Source organism: Carassius auratus, chromosome 9 (genome assembly GCF_003368295.1).
Source record: "Carassius auratus strain Wakin chromosome 9, ASM336829v1, whole genome shotgun sequence".
NCBI classification, from domain to species: Eukaryota; Metazoa; Chordata; class Actinopteri; order Cypriniformes; family Cyprinidae; genus Carassius; species Carassius auratus.
In genome coordinates, this window is record NC_039251.1 from 21,885,949 (window position 1) to 21,901,817 (window position 15,869).

Here is a 15,869-nt window from a genome sequence, read left to right on the forward strand (position 1 = left end):
AAAATTTTATTTAAAAGGGATGTTTGTGTACATTTTCTAGTAATGCCAAATGATGGAGTAGTCTATTATAACTAGGCACATATCCAGGCACACAGTTTAGTCAAGCATACTTTCACCATTTTAAAGAGCTGATTTACGAATCTGGATCACAGTGATGCTCTACAGATTACTGTACAGAACACAGCCTACTTCTGAAAATCATTGCTATATATATATATAGTTGCTTCTCGAAAAAATGAGAATGTCAAGGAAAAGTTAATTTATATCAGTTATTCAACTCTAATTGTGAAACTACATTTATTACATAAATTCAAGGCACACAGACTGAAGTAGTCTTAGTCTTTGATTCTTTTAGTGAGATGATTTTGGGTTACATTTAACAAAAACCCACCAATTCATGATCTCAACCAATTAGATTATGGTAACATGCAAATAAGGAGTGTAAGTCACAAAAATGTATTGCCAATAAGCTGGCTGTTCACTGAGTGCTTGTATCCAGTCTTGTTAACAGAAAGTTGAGTGGAACAAAAAAGTGTGGAAGAAAAATATGCAAAGCCAACTGAGAGAACAGCAGCCTTATGAGGATTGTCCAGCAAACTGGATTCAGTAATTTTTGAGAAATTTACAAGGAATGCACTGAGGCTGTGGTCAAGGCATCAAGAGCCAAAACACACAGAAGTGTCAAGGAATTTGGCTACAGTTGCCGTATTCCACTTGTTAAACTACTCCTGTACCACAGACAATGTCAGAGGCGTCTTACCTGGGCTAAAGATACGAAATGGACTGTTGCAATTCGTCCAAAGTTCTTTTTTCAGATGAGAGAAAGTTTTGTATTTCATTTGGAAACCAAGGTCCTAGAGTCTGTAGGAAGGGTGGAGAAGCTCATTGCCCAAGTTGCTTGAAGTCCAGTGTTAAGTTTCCACAGTCCGTGATGATTTGGGGTGCAATGTCATCTGCTGGTGTTGGTCCATTGTGTTTTTTGAAAACCAAAGTCACTGCACCCGTTTACCAAGAAATTGTGGAGCACTTTATGCTACCTTCTGCTGACCAGCTTTTTTAAGATGCTGATTTCATTTTCCAGCAGGATTTGCAGAGGTGGGTAGAGTACCCAAAAACTGTACTCAAGTAAAAGTAAAAGTACTTCAAGATATATTTATACTAGTCTGAATAGTTACTTGAGTAAGAGTAAAAGAGTATCAGATGATAAAAAAATATACTCAAGTAGTTAGTTACTAGTTACTTTGGGTCATATATACTGAGCCTATTTTTATTTAGATGTATAGATAAAATGTATGTAATGTATGTGTGCGTGTATAAATGTATACATTTCATCAGCCTTTACTCCAATTTATGTTATTTATTATAAACCCTGTCTGTTTACTACTACTTTACTCTAAACCGGCTATTTTTTTGTCTTTTGGAAGCTGCATTCAACTTGACTCCCCTTTGTTATAAGCCACACACACAACAAACTAATGTCACAGTGGTATCGTGTACTCTAATCGAATGTAGCCCAAGTTATTACCTGTTAAACAGCACATGCGGTGTTCATCTAATAAGTATCTCCATCGTAAGAAAATAATAGCCTAATGAGTATCTATTGTGATGAGTACTGATTTATGCCTGTTCAGTAATGTATTGTATATGAAGTGCATTCCCTAGAGGAAGAGTTGGTAATAGACATGCTTTGTGTGCCACATGGAATAAAGACGCCAGTACCATCTTTTCTTTATATCTTTAGTCTCTGAACAATACATGGTACCAGGATTGCAAACAATGGATGCCATTAAACCACCGATCAAGTTTGGAAATGATGCACATTGGAGACATCTCTGCAGTCTTAAGCAAGCTCTGTCGATTCTCCGCATTTGCTTTCAATACGATGCAGTTCCATAGCGACGTTTTCAACGCTGCTGATATTCTTAAACGTTACAGCTGAACCACTTCAGACGCTCAGCGCGTGCGGTAGGGAACTGAACGAATCATTCAAACTGATTCATGAACCAATTCACTCGTTTGCCAATTGGTTTGATCAAGCCTTTGAACAGAATTGACTCAAAAGAATGAATCATTCGCGAATGGGCATCGCTCATTGTCCAGAGAAAAGTAGACGGCGCGTTTAGAATAAACTAAAGCATTTTTAACATTTATTGCATTAAGATAAAGTAACGAGAGGAGCGTAGCCCACAGTAACAAAGTAAAAGTACAGATTTTTCCAAAAAAATTTACTCAAGTAAGAGTAAAAGTACCCATCTTTAAATATACTCCAAAAAGTATTAGTTACCCCAAAAAAATTACTCAAGTAAATGTAACAAAGTAAATGTAACTCGTTACTACCCACCTCTTAGGATTTGGCACCTACCCACACTGCCAAAAGCACCAAAAGGCTATTGGCTATTTCTATGCAAATTAGAATCATTATAAAATGCTCTGAATTCAACTGTCAGTGTTGTTTGCCTGATGCAATTAACGCTCTACTATTACCACCCACACCAAGCTGCGTGTTAACAAAATTTTATTTAAAAGGGATGTTTGTGTTCATTTTCTAGTGATAATGCCTATATAATGACTATATATATGACTATATATAGTCTATTATAGCTAGGCACATATCCAGGCACACAGTTTAGTCAAGCATACTTTCAGCATTTTAAAGAGCCGATTTAGGAATCTGGATCACAGTGATGCTCTACAGCGTCTTACCTGGGCTAAAAAAAAAAAAAAAAAAGCAGCGTTTCAGGTGGGGATTATACAGTTTTTGCTTTGTTTGCCTGGGAGTGGAGCATGCAGAGTCAGCTCTTGAGGGGGCCGACTGCCCGCATTGTGAGCGGCTTGCCCTGCATTTTCTTTGGTCCCGGAGGGCTCTCTTCACCGAGGAAGCCTTTGCTAGCGTTCCCCGCGTGCTGGTCCCGCTTCCGTTGAAGCGGAAGATCACATGAGATCTGAGGATATCACAGAGCTCAGGAGGACTGCTGATTTGTCTCTCCGTGCTACCGAAGAGACCACTCGTGCTATTGGTCGGTCTATGGCAGCCATGGTAGCAGCAGAGAGACATTTGTGGCTCCCCTGTCTGACATGAGAAAAAAGTGTCTTCGGGCCTGTTCATGACCCTGTTAATTCTGTCGTTGACAGGTACTAGGAGGCAGCCATGATCGAGCGTTTTTTGTTGAAGTCATTACGAGACGCTGTGTGGCAGTGCCAAACTTCCGGAATCTCTGGCATGCTCTTGCTTCATCCTTTGAGGCTAAATGCAAGCTTCGCCGCTTGTGCTTTTATGCTTACTGGTCTCTGATGTCACCCGCCCTATGACATCTCGCCCATACATTGGACTGATTACACATGTAGTTCAGAGTCATCATGCTAGAGGTGGTCTCCAAAGCATTCTCAGACAAAGCGCCCACTCTTATTCCCTCCAGACTGGACTAGTGTAATGTTCTCCTGGCGGGCCTTCCTGCATGTACTGTCAAGCCTCTGCAATTGATCCAGTTGCAGCAGCGAGGGTTGTCTTCAATGGCCAAAAAAAAGCTAATGTTTACTCCTCTCCTCATCAGGTTTACACTGACTACCAGTAGCCGCTCGCATCAAAATTCAAGGTACTGATGCTTGCCTACAAGACGACCACTGGCATGGCGCCAAAATACCTAAACTCACTGGTTAAATCTTATGTGCCTTTCCAAGAAGTTTGCCGCTCTGCAAGTGAACGGCGCCTTGTGGGTGCCGTCCCAAAGAAATTCAAAATCACTCTTACGGACCTTTTCCTTGGCTGTGCCCAGCTGGTGGAATGACCTCCCAATCTCCAATTCGGTACAGCTGAGTCTTTACTCATTTCAAGAAACATCTAATGACTCATATTTTTTTTGCCTGCACTTAACCAACTAATACTAGCACTTTTCCTTTTCTTGTCTTTCATTTATAAAAAAAACAAAAAAACCTGGCTATGCGTTCTATACTAGACTAACTGAAACTTGTCATGGCCACTTGTATACTGTTGTTGTTCTCTTGTTGACCTGACTGTTTCTATTGTTCTCATTTGTAAGTCGCTTTGGATAAAAGCTTCTGCTAAATGATTAAATGTTAAATGTATTACCTCGAGGAACCAGGTTTACATACATAACCTTAGACGTTTTCTAAAGAAAAAAAAAAGAAACCTCAAGAACACTTGCTTCTCCAATCTTTTGTATTCTATCTATTTGTTATCTTTTTATTTATTATAAAATTAGCAAAAGCAAAAAAGGTCTCTAACAGTAGCTTGCTCTATTTTTCTCTATTCAGTTTTCTTTTTATTTATTATAATAAAAAAAATTGCTACTTTTACTGCATTAAGCTGACTTAGCTTGATATCGCAATTGCATATCATTGCTCTTTGTGATTTGTTTAAGAGGTCCTAAGGACCGCCACACTCACTTGCAGTGATCCTTTATTTACCTATGGTATGCCTCTTTATGCAACAAACCATAAACTATAACTTTTGCCTAAATAACTCCTAATTTTTGCTGCTTTCCAATAGTACGTAGTTGTTTAAATTTAGGTTTTGGTTAGGGTTTAGGGATGTAGCATGTGGTCATACAGAATATATGAAGTACTAATAAACCACCAATATATGAATAATATGCATGCTAATAAGCAACTAGTTAATAGTCAGAATTGGTCCCTCTACTAAAGTGTTAACATACCACACACACACACACACACACACACACACACACACACACACAAAGGTTAGGACTCTCATCTAGCAAGTATATGTGGGACAGTCTTAGTGTTCCTGGGTGGCACAAAATTAGTTTTCTCAAGCATTCTTCCTGTAATTTATTTATCCAGTCAAACCCTCCTGCTTCAAGGTCATTCTTCTCTCTTTCTCCTCTTCCCTTTCTCTCTGCAGATCCTGGCACACAGTCCCTGATCAATATCCCAAACACTGAGCTTTAATACCCTCTAAACACCACCTGCCAAAATATTTATGTTACCCATGTCTCAAAAACACTGAGGGAGACAGTGAGACGATAAACCTTAATCTGATTTCGCTGATGTTCCCAAATAGTTATTTCTGCCCCTTTTCCATCCTTTGTTTCTGTCTTTTCATGTAGTACATCACCCAGAGAATATGTTCTTCTTTTAACATTGTTGTTATTATTAACTATAACTAAAAAAAAAAAAAAAAAAAAAAAAAAGTACATTAGATGAAAATTAAATCTAAAAGTAAATGTTGAAATGTTGCCATGCCTACTGAATAAAGATTAAATTGAAACTGAAATAAAATTATTTAGAAGTATTCAAATTCAAGTATTTAACTATAATACTAAATATTAAAGTAACACTGTTCATTTCTCATTTCTGCATACTGAAAAGAGGTAATGACTGCTGGAAAATTATTGTTGTTGTTAGTAGTAGTAGTGTATTAGTAGTAGTATTGGAAGACTATATCATATCACATTAGGAGGCTTTTCAGCCAAAATATGCAACATATCCTTCTCAACTGTAATTAATCAGTAACTGAATTTAAGATACTATATTTATGGTATCCAGGATGATGCATAGACAATACTCAATGAGGTCATGTATCTACAATTTACTGCAGTCTAAAATATTTATAAAGGCATATTCATGTGTTGTGTTTCACATACTATTACAAAAAGAGCAGGCAAACAGTCTGGCTATGTTCAGAATGGAATAATGGTAAAAAGTGTTGCACAGTTTTTACCATTATTCCATTCTGAACATAGCCAGACTGTGGTCAACTTTTGAACACCTTGTAGTTATAGGGATAAGATGCTTCCCCCAATATCTTCCTCAATGTTCCCTCTCCTCTTATAAAACACACCATGAGGACATGGCTGGAGCAGAAGCTCCTTTTTAAGTTGTGTTATAGGTGTTCATTGCATTGACCGAGTCTTTGTCTTGTGTGTCACTATTTCATTTTTATTGTCAGCAGGGTGTCATTAAAGCCTGTATGTCAGATATAAGTTACATTCTATCAGTCTATTAAGCTGTTTGAACGACTGACCCTTCTGATTTGTGTGAAGTCATCTGAAATTAACTGCACATGGCTTCATTATTCGGAGACGGAGCAGAACAGGGGTGAAGCAGAGGCATTAAGGGTGGCAGACGTCCCTTTGTGTTGTCCTTTTGTGCGTAACATGCAAATGAGGCGAGAGAGAAGGAGAGGTCAGGGTGGACATCACTCATTGTCATATAACAAGTGCTTGTTCCGTGATGGGGTATTAAATGCTGCATCTCTTTAGCGCTTTTCTGTAGCAGTTACACACACAAAAAATCTCTGTCACTCTGGAAGGATCGCAAAGAGGTCAGTTCAGACAATAAAAAAAAGCCTTAATCTAATGTGTGTATCACTTATTAATCATTTTTGTAAGAAAGCTATAAATGCTTCTAAGGTTATGCAGCTCACACCGGCTGATCTCATGTCAGTATGCTTGTTTATCCAGAAATGGCTGATGGTTGAATTATGATATGGAAGGTGTTCCAGGATCGGCTTTATTGTTGTCTTCCTACAGCTCTATAAATATTTTAGATTGTAGGCAATAACCGTCCCCATAAATGCTCCCTTCAACTGTCTGTGGTATGTACACCAGCCCTATACTGATTTAAAGGCCATTACAGCTCACATTCTTACCAGGGATAAATTCACAACTATACCCATTCATTTTCTGGCAGTGAAAGGTCGGGCAGGGTGACGTCAGGGTGACTGTCAGATTGACACCTTGCTGAACTCAGTCCAGCAATAAACCTAGCTGAGTTCCAGAGATTTAGCATAAAGAAATTAGTTTGTGATATATATCTATTAATATAATCATGCACTGTAAAGATATGCACAAACAATTGAATTCTACAAAATACGTAATTTACAAGAGCCAGTATGAATGTTAATATGAAATATTTGTTTTAGGTGTGCTGTAGAATGCAACAAGACGTGGGCTTCAGAAATTGTATAAAGTGCTGAGAAGAGAAACTCGTTTTATATACATTGCTGCCCCCTAGTGGTCAGATTTATGTCAGTACAAACAGCACAACTATAAGTAGCTTTTAGGCTATTTCTATTTTTATTTTATTATTTCACTTTATTTAACTTTACACATTTTTTTTCCATTGCTGAATAAAAAAAACCCCACAAGAGTCAGTTTTTTTTTTTCAGTAGAGGTTTCGTAACTTAGACTGTAGCCTTCAAATAAATCAGTTGTTCAACATTTAACATTTTAATGACTCTTGATACAAAGGAAGAATTGTAATACTCTCTAGACGAAGCTATTCAATACAAAATATGCAAAAAAAAAAAAAAAAAAAAAAAATATATATATATATATATATATATATATATATATATATATATATATATATATATATATATATATATAATAAAATAACACCTGTATTTACATGATCATTGAGTATACAAGTTAGCCTAGCACAGTACACATACCAGTCAACCACCCCCCCCCCCCCCATGCATGTTTGCCCTGAGTTTTTGTTGAATAGCGCTTGACGGATGCGTTTGACCACTTTAAGTTCATCACGCAATGTTAAATATGAAAGGATCCACTATAAACAGTCACACAATACTGTCTTGAATAGAATATTTACCAAAGATCACTTAAAAAATGAAAATAGCCTACTGTGTGTGTGTGTGTGTGTGTGTGTGTGTGTGTGTGTGTGTGAGAGAGAGAGAGAGAGAGAGAGAGAGAGAGAGATGAAGAGAGAGAGAGAGAGAGAGAGAGTGCACGCACTAATGCGTTCAAGATGGGAATGACCCTTCATTATGCATTTATGTTTATTTATTTATTATATATATCACTGTTTCATGATGTCACAGACCCAGTCTGTATAAAAGGTCTCACCCTGGCAGAATCAATCTCTGTATTTGAGTGATGTTCACAACTGAGACGTGAGACAGAGTGAATTCTGCGAATACAAACTTAGCAACACTTGTACAAACGCCAGTCCGTATAGATCAAGATATATTAAATCTGTACAGACAGTGTGTATCAGATAACATTACAGTTTAATCTGACATTACCAGATACGTATTGCTTATCTGTCATTATGAGAACCACAGACACACACTCAAAAAAATGACTCTTTAAACTTACTTAAGTCAATTATGGACAGTGGTTCCACACAACCAAATTGTGTTTTGATAACATTAATGGAATTTTTTGAATCTATGCAAACTCCTTGTGTTGTGACAACACAACTGAATGAGGTAGAATCTATGTGAAATAGTAATGTTCAACCAACTCAATTTATTGACTTTGCTTCAACTTAAACTGGTTAAGTTAACTCAACATGTTTTGGTTTATTACAATCTAGCCAAATTTGTTTCACTCTATCAACATAAGGAGGTTTGTTTCAAATTACTCATTTCAATTATGGACAGTGGTTCCACACAATTAGTTCTAGTTACTTTAACACAATATTTTCTTTTTGAAGTTACTCCCTTCAACAAAGCATTTTTTGTATGTTTTGTCTTGTAATGAGACAAAAGACAAGATGTCACAAATGATCAAAGTGTATTTGTTAAACAAGCAATAAATAATTACACACAGTAAAATACAGTTTAAACCACATTACAAAATTACACAAAATAGCAAATACAATTCTAATTGGCATTCATGGGTAACCAATCAAACCTTATTCCAGGAACAGAAACTGGCTCCAGAAATAACTTCTTCAGTATTCCAAATGTGTACCTGAATTCAGGAGGGTTGCTCAAGTTCAGTCCATAAATCAGTCCCAGCAACATGGTTTTGCAGACTGTAAACTGCTATAGGTCCTGAAGAACTGTATCCTTTAAAACTCCAACTTCTGCTGGACTGTCTTCAATGATGCAGCTTCAAATAGATTCCCAGGAGTCTTCTGGATCACCTCCTGACTGCTGGCAACGTCTGTATCCTAGAAGTATTTAAAAGCATGGAGAACTCAAATTATTGTGTATTAACTTTAACAAATAATTTATTAACCTTGAACTCACCATATACTCCATACTGCTAGGGTCTTCATTTGGATACTTCAATTTCATTAGTCTGAAGATGAAAACAACAAAATTTAGCCTTTGTTTTTTTTTTCTAAAATGACATGAAAAAAAGTCAGTCATTCATCTTCTTATGGGAAATCCAGGCAAGCAGTCAAGATGGGATTCTGACAAACATTACAGTGGAAAATGTTACACATCTGGACCCTGTATGGTTAACAACAGAACTGGAATGTTCCCAGACCCAGAAACATAGTAAGGACATCAGTAAAACAGTCCATGTGACACCAGTGGTTCAACCATAATTTTACAAAGTAAACAAAAATACTTTTTTGTGCAAACAAAATTAAAACAGCGACTTTATTCAACAATTCTTCTCCAAATCGCATCTTCCACCATTATCAACAGCACGTAAATAATTCATGCACATGGTGCTGCTGACCTACAACACGCCTGCACTGAGCCTTGATTACACGCAGAGGAAAGCAATGTTCATGCCTCTTGTTACTGTCCATAATGGCAGAATATGTGATTTGGAGAAGAATTGTTGATTAAAGTCGCTATTTTTGTTTTCTTTGCACAAAATGTATTCTTGTACCTTTGTAAAAGTGTGGTTGAAGCATTGATGCCACATGGACTGTTTTACTGATGTCCTTACTATGACTCTGGGAACATTTCAGTTGCATTGCAGCCTTTATGGAGGTTCAGAAATCTCTCGCATTTTCATAAAAATATTAGGGATGCACCAATTGACTGGCCATAAATTGGAAACCAGACGGTTTTTGCTTTAAATACGCAATTGGTAATCGGCCGGTCTTTGGAATTTTTTTCAGCCGATTTTTCCGGAAGTGCGCCCGCGTGCTCCGACTACATTACTTCTGTGTGAAAGCAAACACATCCCGGGATTGATTCCAGCATTGAACTCGGGTCGGGGACGTAGTAACATTGCTGGGTTCAATCCCGGGACAAGCGCTGTGTGAACAAAAGCCAGATCTAATGCCGTGTCGTAGTGATGACATTATCGTGTGACTCTTTTACTGGCTGTTTTGAAGGAAGATCAACGTTCACTGAAGAAAAAAAAAAGTGCAAACTGTATGAAGCAGAGATCAGTTAGTTCCTCACTTTCCACGGTGACACCGAGATCGTTCGCCAGATTCAGTGAAAGTATTACATGCCTAATGTTTTCGACTCGTACATTACACGTCACGCCCTGATGTCACGTGTCGTTACGGGATCTGTATTTGCCGGAATCGCAGTGTGAAAGGGGCTTTATTGAGCTTTCCCTCAATTTTGGACTGTAGACTGTGGACTGTCCTTCCTTCTTGTTTGTTGCTTAAAGATAAAAAAAAAAAATCGTCCAGTTTGCTTGTAAAAGAAATCGGTATCGGCCATGAAAAATCATGATCGGGGCATCCTTAAAAAATATCATAATTTGTGCTCTGAAGATGAATGATGGTCTTACGGGTTTGAAACGACATGAGGGTGAATAATGACATGTTTATTTTTGGGCGATCTAGCCATTTAAACACACCTGAACCAGCTAATCAAGGTTCTTGGGAATTTTAAAACAAAAAAGTCTTACCTGAAGTTCCAGGCAGGTGTGTTAGAGCTGAACCCCACAGAACACTGGCTTTCCTAGAGCAGGTCTGGACACCCCTGCCTTGCATCAAAATAAATCTATCAGTTTATAGATATACCACATATTTTGTATTTATTGTATTAATAAACCTTATCTTATCTGTCTTTTTTTGTCAATTTCCAGTAACCAGTGAGAGAATAATGTTTTAATACAAGGTTGTGTTGAGTGCAGTTGTTCTTACCTGTGTAGTGGGCACCAAGAGGGTTTCAGTATTTGTCCAAGGTCTCTTCTTCAGTATGAAAACATCTTCGTAAATTTTGCAGTCCGAATCAAGTTTGGCAAAGATTGTTGATTCTAATGGGCCTATGGTAATTCTGGATGTCTCAAATTCTGCACAAACCTGTACACATGAAGTGCAATGTGTTACAAAAAAAAAAAAAAAATTGAACAGCAAAAACCAATTCAATGATCAAAATATTAAGTGATTTATTTGTGTGAGTGATGAATAGTGTCATGTTTACCATTCCTAAAGGAGGACCTGATTACATATCTGGAGCATATGTATAATGTGAACAGCTCAGAGTAGTGTCCGGTTTAAAGTCATTGTATGACCACACCGCCATGTTCATAAACAAAGCTTCAAATACTCCCACTGTGCTGAGCCAGGGCTCTCACAACTCGGTCAACATCTCATGGTTGGACATTTATTGATTATTTATCTTTTTAAATTAGTTAAAATATACATATTATAACAAATAAAGGTAATTACTTCCACTTTTTAAAGTCATTATGTATTACTAATACAATTAATTTATACAAATATATTTGGCACACAAAATGAGATAAGAGAGAAACTCCTATTCGCCATTTGATTAGTTATATGAGGAAGTAGCTGAATGACAAATCATTCTGTCTCTTAACATCTCTTATTGTAAGCCATATGTATAATATAAAGTAAAGGTAAGTGATAGGACGTTTTATTTTTGGATAAACATTTTATTAATAAATACAATCTCTCTTAAAATACCTTATTGGGTTATGATAATCAAAACAGTTTGGTTTGATCTAGCGCAGAACTAAGACTTTAATGAAATATTTCCCCCACTTATAAAATGATTTTATTATTAGCTAGCTCCATACCGGAGAGCTGCTTTATAAAAGGAAATCAAGTTATAATTCTAGCGACACTTACTCTGTATTTTCATGTTTAATATTGAAAAGCTATCGATTGCATAAAGGACTGTTATATAAATAAACGTGACTGGACTTTTCTTTACTGGAGTGCCTGGAGAACCTCAGAGTTCGTGCAAACATCCATATCTCTGTGTTCTTAAGAGCTGCTTTTACATCGCGGTCCGTTTTTTGTTGTGTTTATGCAGTTATTGAGAGGAAGGCGTGTATATATTTACATATTCATCCAAGGTTCGGATCGGGTCGGTTTGCCTCAAACTGAAGTGCTATCTTCTTCTTTTTAATTGAATCAGGAGAGTGTATTACAATCTTGCGCTACAGCGCCACACTGGTCAAACTGCATTAATGCAGGCTTTCAAATCAGGCAGATACGAGATCAAACCACTAACGTTACTCAAAAACATTTGCTGAAAATTGTATTTTTATCTTCGACGTTGTGGAAAATGTCGAGTAATTGTTTCAGCCCTAGTGTATATATATATATACTAAAGTAAATACATTACAGAGAGTCGTGCGCTTTCACATCTCCCAACGCTTCAAAATCATCTATTAACGGTGCAATAAACCGATTACACAATACTAGACTGCAAAACAAAAGCACCTCAAAACAGAAACTCTAAGAGAAATTAAAGACTTTGACTTAACACAATAAAAACTTTAGATTTTCTTACCTGACTGATACCTCTTGCTCCCCTCCACACCGTCATCAAATGCGTTGGAAATCGTCACTTCCGGTTTTTTTTGAATCACGAAATTAAACCCTTTACGTTACTTTAACGATTGATAATTAAGTAAAATTTAAAATTAAACATTTTAAGTTGATTAAACACAATACAATTGTGTTTTGTCGGAAAACTAAATATATTTGTGTTGTTTTAACAAAACATATATGTGTAAAACGAACAGTGCCGGAAAACCATTTTTTTGAGTGCAATGTCCACAGACGTGAGAGAGGTCCTTCTGGGGGGTTTACGTCAACGACACCTTCTACTTCGGTGACAGCTACTGGGCATCACCAGATGATAAAGATGTGCAGCTGGAGTTTGAGATCACCGGTGACATCTACGACCTTATCAGCGGCAGAGCATCTCGAGAGTTAGATGTGCAGCTGGAGGTTGTAACAGTGGATCATGTCTCAGGCAGAAACTACAGTCCAGGAGAGATGTGTGTGCAGCTGGAGGTTAATGCTAGTGACAACATCTCAGTCTGTAAAGTGAATGATTTGCAGCTAGAGATGAACAGGAACGACAGCATCTCAGAGTTGAAGAGCCCTACGTTGGTGTCTGAAGATCTGAGCGACCCAGCAGGAACATCAGTGGAAGAGGCCAATGAAAAGGGTGGCCTGGATGCTGAGAACAGTCCAATAGGTAAAGACATGCATATGTCTTATTCATATTTGTTTGTGTTGTTAGATATGTTTCTAATAGTGAATTATTATATGTTGGCTGTGACTAGTGCTGTCACGGTACCAAAATTTAAGATCGGTTCTCAGTACAAATTCCGGTATCGAAGATAAACACAAAAATATGCTAATTAAAAAAAAGACACACACTTTTTATAACAAAAAATAAAACCAATGCCATTCTTTATACTTATATACACTGTAATGAATTGCTGTAAAAATTACAGCATTATTTTACAGCCGCGGACTGTTTTTTAATAATACAGCATATTGCTGTAAACTGCAGTGCATTCTGGGGTAACGTGTAGGTCTGACTCAAATTTACAGAATTTTGCTGTAAATTTCAAATCTTCAGAGCCGCATCAACGGTCGAGGAGGTTAACGTTAAAGGCAAGAGGAGTGATTCACAACTGTGGTAAGTGACTTCAGTTTTTTATATTTATTGTTTGGTAGTTTATAGTATATGAATGCTTCTACATTCGCGGATTATATTGGTAACCCCAGATTCAAGCATCATCCGTCCGCGGGGCGCGAGGCAGAATTGCGCGGGGTTTCAGTAGCGCGGTCGCGGTAGGATTTCATACATCCCCCGGCGGCCATGGGCAGAAAATCTCTGGAATCCTTCGTTATGAATGACATGTTTCAGTGCTTATAGTTTATATTCACGATAACTTCGTGTTTATCAGCACACTTCGTCGTGATTATTTTATGATGTAAAACAACTTTGCACAGGCAGTCATCTGTTAACACGGGCGCCGAAATAAAACGCGTTTCTAAAGCCTCGCGGTCAGTCAGGGCCGCTCACGGTGTGTCATATAAATGCTCAGTGGTGCTTTTCCAAGAGGTTAACGTGAGATGTAGATTTTTTTGAGCCTTTGCTAACTTCAGGTAACGTTAATGTGAAAACTTTAACAAATCTGTTTGATATAAAGTCTGCTTTGTATAGTTAGCCTAATTTATTACCTTAGGGCGACCAAATACTTTTTCCTTGAAATTATTAAATATGCTATTTACAGATATGTGTCAATATTTATGTCGGCACGCAAATCTTGTGTGTATTTTGGCACAGGGTGCACAAAGGCACCTTATCAGTGCGGTGACACTTGAACAAATGAACTGATCATGCGCGACACTGACCAATAAACAAACGAGTTGACTTATTGCGTCTATGACTTGAATCTTATGTAGTGATGGGAAGTTCGGATCATTTTACAGAATCGGACTTTTGAGTCTCGTTCAGCAAAATGAACGAATCTTTTTTCGAGTCATTTCAAATGAACGAACAACCAGAAGGTTCAGGAAGAAAAAAACAAAGTGCTTGCAGTCTGTTTCACATTAGGAGGCATTTTGCTGCATAATCGATCCACCACAAACCATATACAACTATGGAAGCTCAACTTCCATTAAATGGACTGAAAACGCTCAAGTAACGTTATAGGTCTCAAAACGCTTGCTCTGTGCCAGTGGATACACACCATAGACAGTAAAAGAAATATGTGCATGTCACAGACTCTCTGGGCATGCACTTCCGCGTTTCAGAGATCCGCCTTTTACTTTCCGTCAACATTACATTAATTAACGTTTAGAAAATAGATTTTTGACATTTGTGAATCAATTAAGAATCGTCTGCTTATGCATTGCGATACATTTAAGAATCTAATTTTTATCCCACCCCTACTAAATATAGTATATAATGTAAATGTAAAAATCTGAAATACAAAATAATAATAATAATAATAATAAATAAAATGGTATAGGTATTAATTACTATTGTGATATTGATTGTTATAGGAGACACTTTGAAAGTGAGCACTGGATGCTGAGTATTGAAGGCGAGGTGGTGTGTGAGGGCACTCAGCCCAGTTTCCTGTCCGGCCTTGCCACTCTGTTTGCTGCTTATTACTAGTTTAATCTTGAGTATCAGGAGGAAGCAGTGTGTACCTTGGAGTTCATTCAAAGGTAATGGTTGAATTCTAACAACTTCAGAACCAGCATTTTATAGATAAGTTATATCAGAACATTCCTTTTAATAATGTTATGTTTTAAGTGTTATTTCTGTTGAGGCCTTTAAAACAATGTGTCTTAACTCGAGAAGAGAATATATTTGTCTCCCTATTTAACACCAGCAAGCTATTGAGTTAAACATGTTTTTTTTTTGTTTTTTTTATTAGTGGACATCTCCATCTTTCTTGGAGGTCCTAAAACCGATCTTAATTACATATTGTCTGTTTCATGACCCTTTAGGTGCTTTGTGGGCATAAATCCAGAGAGAGGATCCAAAGCCAAGGGAAAAGTGCCATCGAAATAAAAACAGGACAAGTGATACAGAAGAAAATGTGTGGCAGTCAACCCACATGTTGCCACTCTTCTGTGCAAATTCCAATGGAATTTCTGAAATGTAAGGATACACACACACCAAGATTGCGTCTTCCTTTTATTGTTCTCTATCTGCCTTTGACTGTACCTCCCATCCCTCTGTCTCTCTCTGACTGTACCTCTCATCCCTGTATCTGTCACTAACTGTATCTGTCCTCCCCCTATTTGTTTCTGAAAGTATTATTATGTTTTGTAATATAACTAATGTATTGTCCTCTTTGCTCTTTTCAATATTTCTAGTCACACTTTGAATCCTGGGATTGAACTTCATCTGGAGCATAATTGTTATTTGGTTGATTTTTATCTGTTTGATGGAAAGTTTGTATGACTTCTGCAAG

The 15,869-nt window shown here is 37.3% G+C and overlaps 2 long non-coding RNA genes across 2 annotated transcripts; one reads left to right on the forward strand and one right to left on the reverse strand.

The window, feature by feature from the left end:
- Positions 1-8,505: 8,505 nt before the first annotated feature.
- On the reverse strand, positions 8,506-12,678 carry LOC113108737 (uncharacterized). The gene is made up of 4 exons (XR_003292807.1): positions 12,425-12,678; positions 10,804-10,962; positions 10,566-10,643; positions 8,506-9,035 (listed from the first exon to the last, which is right to left on the reverse strand). It is a non-coding gene; the product is annotated as an uncharacterized LOC113108737 (long non-coding RNA).
- Positions 12,679-13,491: 813 nt separating this feature from the next.
- LOC113109368 (uncharacterized) lies at positions 13,492-15,451 on the forward strand. The gene is made up of 3 exons (XR_003292946.1): positions 13,492-13,570; positions 14,947-15,114; positions 15,400-15,451. It is a non-coding gene; the product is annotated as an uncharacterized LOC113109368 (long non-coding RNA).
- The last annotated feature ends 418 nt before the right edge of the window (positions 15,452-15,869 follow it).